We start from the raw sequence: 9,723 nt of genomic DNA, 5'->3' as shown, positions 1-9,723 counted from the left end.
ATCTCAGATTTTCCAGCATCTGCAGTTCCTACTATCTCTAAATGTTCTCCGCAATGTCTGAGACAATGGATCTTTCTCCATAAGCATCACAGAAAGAAGGTCATCCTCTTATCCATGAGAGTGCGCATGCGGGATCTTGCTGTGCTCTGTATCTGTGATGTTACCACAATTCAAAAAAACAAACTTAATTGGCTCTGAAGTACTTCGAACCATCTCAGAATGTGTTCCATTTATCAGCAGCACAAGATTGTCGATTAATGAATCCATCAAAATCCTTTTGCAGGTCATTTACAAAGTGCTAGATCCTGCCATCAAGGTGGCTGATCCCTACAGCCTGGAGATTCAAGGTAAGTGAATGGGATCTCAATGTTTCCAGCCAGGTTTCCTTCACAAAGCTTACTCCCAGGTTCCTGTGTCAGCCTCCGGCTTTGTATCAAGGTTTGAAAGGTTTTTGATACAAAATTTTATTTCAGAATTTCGTAAAATTGCTTTTTGTAGAATCAAATCATAGAATAGTGGAATCCCTACAGTGCAGAAAGAGGCTATTCAACCCATCGAGTCTACACTGACCCTCTAAAGAGCATCCCACCCTATCCCTGTAACCCCATGTTATCCATGTGCTTTCCACACAAGAGAATGTCCTTCCCGTTCATGTTATGAGACAGGGGAACAGATTCCGCGTCACAATTGGAGCCTCCCTGTGGCCTCGAAATGGCGGTATCAGGCTCCCACACTGACATACCTTCTCCACACCCCCCCTACAGATTGACCCAATTTCCTACTAGACTGAGCCTTGCAGGCTCCACAAACTGACCATGATCCAGGGCCTCCTCCATGTTGCTGGCGTTCCGCAGTAGCAGCACTGACCATTGCACTGGGGGTTCGGGAGATGCTGCTGGGATTGTTGGCTCTCAAGTGTCTGGCAGCTCCAGGAGAAAGGGATGGGGGAGCCCTGATAGCAGGCAGCTAACTTCCTGACAGCAATTGACGCATGTTGGGGCTTCTGAGAATGGGCCTAGGTCTTCAGCAAGAAGATAGAGCCATTGCATTGACCCTTAAATTAACCCCAAAGAGAGCAGTGAGCCATTGCATGTGTGCAAAGATTGCACTGGGCCAGTGTCCCAGCTCAAAGAGAATGCACTGGGCCAGTGTTCCAGCTCGTAGAGAATGCACTGGGCCAGCGTTCCAGCTCATAAAGAATGCGGTGGGCCAGTGTTCCAATTAACAGAGAATGCACTGGGCCAGTGTTCCAGCCCATAGAGAATGCGGTGGGCCAGTGTTCCAGCCCATAGAGAATGTACTGGGCCAGTGTTCCAGTTCACAGAGTGTGCACTGGGCCAGAGAATCGTATTCCATGGTAAGATGCCATTTAGCCCATCACTCTGAATCCCATTGCCACATAAATATTTCCCCTTCATAATTTACCACACTCCCATTCTTGGGCAGCATGTTCCAAATCACAACAACGCACTGTGTGAAAATGACCAGTCGGTCTTACTCCCAGCCCTGGTGTTTCTGCCGTCTGTACACAATGGGGCAATCTGACTGGGCGGGTGGGGGCAGTTGGTGGGGGGGGGGGGTGGTGGCGGCGGTGGTGTTGGTTGGGGGTGGGAGCAGTGGCAGGGCTGAAGCTTGTCTCAGACATGTGACTGGAGAAGGCGTGCCAAGGTGATGAGTGTTCCTCAATAACGTACTGAGCTGCCTACACGTTCCGTTATTGTTTCTTTGTGTTTTCATTACTGCTAGATCTCCTAAGAATTACTAACTTGAAAATACACTTCACCAAACTGCACACGCTTGGAGACAACCTACTGGACAGGCGAATGGAGGTCCTGCAGAAATATTATTATGCTTTGTTTGAGCTGGTGGTCCGGGGCAGTTGCTTTTGTTATGGCCATGCTTCGGAGTGCTCTCCAGTGGCTGGGATTCAAGAAGGAGTTCCTGGAATGGTAAGACCCTCTCAAGTTGGTAGCTATGACCCCCTTGTCAATATTCCTATAGACTGCAGACTTGGTGAACAGTGGTTTCCATCAACGAGATGCGTGTGATTCCAGGTGACTGACCCAGCAAGGTACCACCACAACCTGCTCAAACTATGAATAGAAAGCTTTAGAGATAGTAGGAACTGCAGATGCTGGAGAATCTGAGATAACAAGGTGCAGAGCTGGATGAACACAGCAGGCCAAGCAGCATCATAGGAGCAGAGAGGCTGACGTTTCGGGCCTAGACCCTTCTTCAGAAATCTTTACTTTTATTTTAGAAAGGTACATTTCTGTGGAGGCAGGAGATGTAACCAGAGAATGGCTAATCCAGCTGAATTTCAGCCTGTTATCTCAGTGAGGATCTTGTCCCTTGGAATATTTAATCTATTGTGACATTGTGGCTGCTTTGTCTCCCCGTTTTTGTTCAGATTCACGGAAGATGTACCTGTAAGCACAACACTAAAGGGTTAAACTGCGAGCAGTGCAAGAACTTCTACCAAGAGTTGCCATGGAGACCAGCGGAGGTGGATAACCCACACGCTTGCAAAGGTTCGACTGATTCCCAATTCCTCCCTTCTTCTCAAAGAGCTGCTTTCTCTTCACTTTTGGTTCTCCACACCTCGATCTGAAGTGGTTTCTGTTTTTTTAATTTCTGACACAGGTGAATCCTTTCCCTGTCTCACTGGCATCCAAACATTTTATTACAGGAATTATCTTTTTAATTCATTCACATGATGTGGGTGTCACTGGCTGGACCAGCATTTATTGTCCATCCCTAATTGCCCAGAGGTCAGTTGAGAGTCAACCACATTGCTGTGGGTAGGAGTCACATGTAGGCCAGACCAGGTAAGGATGGCAGTTTCCTTCCCTAAACGGCATTTGTGAGCTAGATGGGTTTTTACGACAATCGACAATGGTTGTCAATAGACTCTTAATTCCGGATATTTTTAATCAAATTCAAGGCCCACCATCTGCCATGGTGGGATTCGAACCTGGTCCCCAGAACATTATCCGTGTCTCTGGATTAATGGCTTAATGATAAAAGCTATGCAGTAAGCATTCTACCACAGAAACAGACTGAGGGTGTGGAAGGGGGATAACAAGGTGTAGAGCTGGATGAACACAGCAGGCCAAGCAGCATCAGAGGAGCAGGAAAGCTGACGTTTCGGGTCTAGACCCTTCTATGGAAGGTTTGAGTTATAAAGAAAGGCTGGATAGGCTGGGACTTTTTTCACTGAAGCATAGGAGGTTGAGATGTGACCTTGTAGAAGTTTATAAAATAATGAAGGGTATAGATAGGGTTAATGGTAGTTTTCTTTTCCCTACGATGGGGAATGTCAAGACTAAGGAACACATTTTAAGGTGAAAGGAGAGAGATTTAAAAAGGGCAATTTTTTTTACACAGAGGGTGGTTCGCGTGTGAAATGAACTTCTTGAGGAAGTGGTAGATGTGGGTACAATTACAACGTTTAAAAGACATTTGGATAGATACATGAATAGGAAATGTTTGGAGGGATATGGACCAGGAGTTGGCAGGTGGGACTAGTTTAGTTTGGGATTACAGTCGGTTGGACTGAAGGGTCTGTTTCCATGCTTTATAACTGTATGATTCTATAAGGCTATGTTATTAAAAGAAACTCATCTCCTCATGATTAACCCTTAGAAAAGGGTGGCACAGTGCAAAGTGGTGCTCACAGCTCCAGGGACTTGGGTTCGATCCCACCCCCGGGCGACTGGCTGTGTGGAGTTTCCACATTCTCCCCATGTCTGCGTGGGTTTCCTCTGGGTGCTCCGGTTTCCTGCCACAGTCCAAAGATGTGCAGGTTAGGTGGATTGCCCATGGGAAATTGCAATATGGATGTACAGGGTTAGGGTAGGGGAATGGTTCTGGGTGAGATGCTCTTTGGAGGGTTAGTGCAGACTCGAAGGGCTGAATGGCCTGCTTCTGCACTGTGGGGATTCTATGATCAAACACTACCAATGTATCAGAAGGTTGAAGGTCTAAACCCCCTTCCAGAAACTTGAGGCAGTAATCCTGTCTGACCCTGTACTGAGGGTGTGCTGCCCTGTCAGAGGTGCCTTCTTGTAGATGTGATGTTAAACTGAGGCACCAGCTTCCCTCTCAGGTGGATGTTAATAAAAATCCTATGGCCCTACTTTGAAGAAGGGTGGGGGTGGTTGTCCCTTGTGTCCATACTTAAACTGAGCTAATGCCACTAAAACTGAGCCTCCTTCCTGTTTATGGGAGCTTGCTGTGCAGAAATTGGCCTTTTCTTCCTGCCTTTCTTAGCCTCTTCAGTAATTAATCAGTTGGACACAGGATGTATAAAGTGAATGAGGTGACTTGTAGCCATAAATACAGATAAATAATTGACACTTCTGTGAGCCTGAGGATGTTTTGATACAGGGTTTGCACAAATTCCCGCAGACTTTGATAAGACAGATGAGACAGCTCCACAGAAATGACCTGGGTTGTAAACATTGGCAAAAAGGAACAAGTTCTTTGGGTCAAGAGTCCAAACCCAAGGGGTGGACTGAGGTGACTTTTTCAGAGATCTTTTGTTTTGTTTTATGAAGATATCATGTTGTTATTAACTACAGAGTGACAGAGGAGCTGCAAGTTGGTAGCCGGTCAGTTGGACCTAGGTCTTTGCTTGAGTTAGAAGTTCCCCTTTTTGGAGTCTTTGAGTGTTGTCTTCCACTCACAGATGGTGAGAAAGATAGAGACATGTCTTTGTTTTCAAGTTTTATGGATGTCTAAGTGAAACCGCCCCTTCTCAGGACAATGACAAAGTGGAACTTAAAAAATGCAAAGACTGTTGTTAGGCAGCTTTTCAACCTAAAGGCACCAGATGCCTGTCTGTCTCACAAAACTATCAAATCCCAGTTTGTCTAAGATCATAAAATAAAACCATAAGGTATAGGAGCAGAATTAGGCCATTTGACCCATTGAAACTGCTCTACCATTTGATCACAGCTATATGTTTCTCAACCCCATTCTCCTGCCTTTTCCATGTAACCCTTGATCCCCTTGCTAATCAAGAACCTATCTATCTCTGTCTTAAATACACTCAAAGACTTGGCCTCCACAGCCCTCTGCAGCAATGAGTTCCACAGATTCACCATCCTCTGGCTGAAGAAATTCCTCCTCATCTCAGTTCTAAAGGGTTGTGCCTTCACTCTGAGACTGTGCCCATGGGTCCTAGTTTCTCATACAAGTGGTAACATCTTCTCCATGTCCATACTATTCAGGCCTCTCAGTGTTCTGTAAGTTTTAATCAGATCGCCCCTCAGCCTTCCAACTCCATCGAGTACAGACTCAGAATCCTCAATCACTCTTGATATTACAAGCCCTCCATCCGGGGATGAAGTGACATGAATTACATGTCTTGTGTAACCAATAGGTCAAGAGTACACAGTTCCTTCTTTGACATTTGAGATGTTAAAAAAAAAGCTGCTTTATCCTCTGCAATGCAGTGGTATGTAATCTTCCAGCTTTTCCAGTTCATATTCCAAAAGTTCTACGTACTCTTTACACCAGGAGCTTGAAATCTATAACCAATCACGGATCTGATTATTTTTCTGTGATACGAGCAGTTAGTGTTTAATTGGTATCCATGTCTATTACTAGAAACAATAATACTTTGTTAGTCATAACAGCATAGGTTAAGTTGCGCTTTTTGTGAATGACTTGCTGTGTCTCTAGCCATCACTAAACAGATGTTTATTGAGAGGAGATAACCCATTGTGCCAGTCTCTGTAACTTACCAAACCCCAGCCCAATCAACAGTTGGCAAAACTACACATTTCTGGTGGTTTTACATAGCAGTTCAATGACTTGTCACTCCCTGATGAGAAAAACAGCTATACAACATAAGAACGAGGAACAGGAGGAGGCCATTCAGCCCCTCAAGCCTGCTCTGCCTCATGGCAGAGCTCATCTCAGCCTCAACTCCACTTTCCTGCCCACTCTCCATAACCCTTCACCCCATTACTAATGAAACATCTATCTGTCTCCTCGTTAAATTTACTCAATGTCCCAGCATCCACCATCCTCTGAGGGAGTGAATTCCACAGATTCACGACCCTCAGACAGAAGTAATTTCTCCTCATCTCTGTTTTAAATCTGCTAACCCCTTATCCTAAAGGTATGACCCCTCATTCTAGGTTGCCCCACATGAGGAAACATCCTTTCTAGGTCTACTTTGTCAATCCCCTTTAGCATGTTATGGACCTCAATTAGATCTTCTCTCGATCTTCTAGACCCCAGACAGTATCGGCCTAAACTGCTCAATCTCTCCTCATGAGGCAAACACTTCATCCCTAGAATCAGTCTAGTAAACTTTCTCTGATCTGTCTCTAATGCAACTACACCCCTCCTGAGGGAGGGGGACCCACCACTGTACGGGTGTGGTCTCACTAATACCTTGGACAGTGACAGCAACACTTCCCTACTTTTATACTCTATTCCCCTGGCAATTAATGCCAAAACTCCATTTGCCTTCCTTATTACCTGCTGCACCTGCAGACTGGTTTCTGTGATTCATGGATAATGACACCCAGATCCCGCTGCTCTAACATTTCGCTTCATTTATAGAATAATTCACCTTTTTAATAGTAGAGTGTATTGATGATGAAGAGGGGAGAAGGGGAGGGATATGTGCAGGGTACACACCTGTATTGACAAGTTGTACACAGTAGCCTGTGTTGTTCATTCCATTAAAAGGTGACTGTGTCTTGCTCTGGGGAGCTGTTCTTGCAGTGAACAGTCTGGACACCAATGGGCTGAATAGCCTCCTACAGTGCTGTAACAGGAGGCTGGTTCTATGAACATGGTTAAATCTGTCATTTGGGTAAAATAACTTACCTGAGGTGAATTATTTGCAGCTGAACTGAGTGAGTTGTCAGATTCCGCAGAACAACTCAATGGAACGTTACTGAATGTTCTCCCTGAGTGACTGGGATCAGAAACAGTCAGGCAGCAACTCCAGCTGTTTGTGTTGCACTCTGAGGAATTAGATCGTTGGTCCTCGCACCCTCAACCCAGCACCTTCGCCCCTGCCCACCACCACCACCCTCACTCTCCCAACCTCACTCCAGCACCTGGTACAGAGCAGGTCACCTGGACCCATTCCCTGTCAGCACAGAGCTGCTCCCTCACTCTGATGGACTGAGGTAGCAGGCAAGGGTTATATGACAGAAATGAAAAGAAAGCTTTTTGTAAAACAGGGGTAGCCACCGGGGAGCAGACACAGGGAGAGAGACAGACACTTCTTTCCTTCCAAATAATGCACCAATGGCTTTAGCCCCCTCACTGTTTGGCTGTGATCAGGAGCGGAATCAGCCTCTGTTCTGTTCTAGTCTCTGGGATCATTTCTGCATCTTCCAGCAGTACAGCTAGCACCATTGATTCCGGCAAGTCTGGTCAGTCTTGGCTCGATGCTGAGCAATGCTCATACATATCCCACATTGTGTAGCCAGCAGGAATTCTAACTCTTTGACACTAGCAAGTTGCTTCAACCTACTTTCTGGAAAGTGTCTCCATCTCCACAGTTGCCAAGTGTTTAGATGTACACTTGTGATGCCAAGGCTTGCAAGGCTATGGGCCAAGTGCTGGGAAATGGGATCAGAATAGTGAAGTGGTTGTTTTTCACCAGAGTGCATGTAATGGGCTGAAGGGCCTTTCTCCATGCTGTAGATCTCCACAGCTCTATGACTCTATGACAATGGCAACAATAATGTGCATTTATATATCACCCTCGGGCAGTACAGGGGGTGGCTCAGTGGCTAACACTGCTGCTTCATTGTGCCAGGGACCCAGGCGACTGTGTGGAGTTTGCACATTCTCCCTGTGTCTGCGTGGGTTTCCTGTGAGTGCTCCATTTTCCTCTCACAGTCCAAAGATGTGCAGGTTCAGTGGAGTGGTCATGAGAAATTGCCACGTTGCGTCCAAAGAATTGTAGGTGAGATAAATTAGCCATGCTAAGTGCGAGGCTATGGATCTGGTAGGGACACTCTTCAGAGGGTCAGTGCAGGCTGAATGGCCTCTTTCCGTTCCGTGGGAATTGTCTGATTCTAAAAACACACAAAAGTGGTCCACAGGGGTATTAACAACACAACCTGACACAAAATCACATCAGAAGATATTGGGACCAAAATCTTGGTCAAAGAGACATGTTTTAGAGAGCAACTTAAAGTGGGACAGTGGGGTAGAAAGGTGGAGGAAGTTTCAGGAGAGAATTCCAGGGATTGGGGTTCATCTCACTGGAGGCTCGGATAGCAATGTTGGAGCAATTAAAATGGCATATTTGAGAGGGCTACAGACATCTCAAAAACTACAGTATCAACCATGTAAAGAAACTCAACAGGTCTGGTAGGGGAACAGTGGTTGCAATGTGGCTGACTGTGAACTACCCACTGAAATGGCCTGTGAAACCACTCAGTTGTAAAATTGCTCCAATAAGAGAGAACAAAAACAGAAATTGCTGGAGAAGCTCAGCAGATCTGGCAGCATTTCTGGAGAGAAATCAGAGTTAAAGTTTCAAGTGACCCTTCCTCAGGTTCCTGGTTTCCGGATTGATAATCTAACGATAATATCATGAGGCCATCACCTATATTCTTGCGGTTATCATTGACCAGAAACTGAACTGGACTCACCACATAAACACAGTGACTACAAGAGCAGGCCAGAGGCTGGGAATACTGCAGCGAGTAACTCACCTCCTGACTCCCCAAAGCCAGTCCACCACCTACATGGCACAAGTCAGGAGTGTGATGGAATACTCCCCACTTGCCTGGATGGGGGCAGCTCCAACAACAGTCAAGAAGCTTGACACCATCCAGGACAAAGCAGCCGCTTGATTGGCATCACATCCACAAATGTCCCCTCCCTCCACCACTGACGCTCAGACTGGGGTCTGTAACACACAAGATGATCCAATAGGGAGATAACAAACCTCTTCTCATCTCAGCCTCTCTGCTCTAAGGAGAGTTTCCCCAGCATCTCCAGTCTCTCACCTTTTCACTGATGTCCCTCCACTTTGGAACTATTACAGTAAATCACGTCCACACAGTCGCTGCAGCCTTAAAGTATGATGCTCGGAATTAAACACAAAACTTGCCCCGTGGTCTAGGCAGAGCTTCCTTGCACAGGTTACCCATTCCTCCGAAAATTCATTTGTTTCTTCAACCGCTTTTTCACCTTGTTCTGTCACCTTCAAAGTGTGCTCCTGCTTCTTCCTTGGAATGGTACCATTCAGATTCTAAACTGTGTTTACTTCCCCTCAGAGTGTAACTGCAACAACCACGCGACCAGCTGCCACTTTGACATGGCTGTATACATCGCAACGGGAAACCTGAGTGGAGGTGTGTGTGAAGACTGTCAACACAATACAATGGGCAGGAATTGCCAGCTGTGCAAGCCCTTTTATTACCGCAATCCCACAGCAGACATCCGCTCTGAGGACACCTGTATCCGTAAGTGTCACATCAAAGATGGTACCTCTCTCAGCACAGACCCTCCGACAGTGCGGCGCTCCCTCAGCACTGACCCTCCGACAGTGCGGCGCTCTCACAGCACTGACCCTCCGACAGTGCGGCACTCCCTCAGTACTGACCCTCCGATAGTGCGGCACTCCCTCAGCACTGACCCTCCGACAGTGCGGCACTCCCTCAGTACTGACCCTCCGACAGTGCGGCACTCCCTCAACACTGACCCTCCGACAGTGCGGCACTCCCTCAG

This window comes from Rhincodon typus, chromosome 16, assembly GCF_021869965.1.
Source record: "Rhincodon typus isolate 14 chromosome 16, sRhiTyp1.1, whole genome shotgun sequence".
In the NCBI taxonomy this organism is placed as follows: domain Eukaryota; kingdom Metazoa; phylum Chordata; class Chondrichthyes; order Orectolobiformes; family Rhincodontidae; genus Rhincodon; species Rhincodon typus.
Note: the sequence above shows the minus strand (reverse complement) of the source record.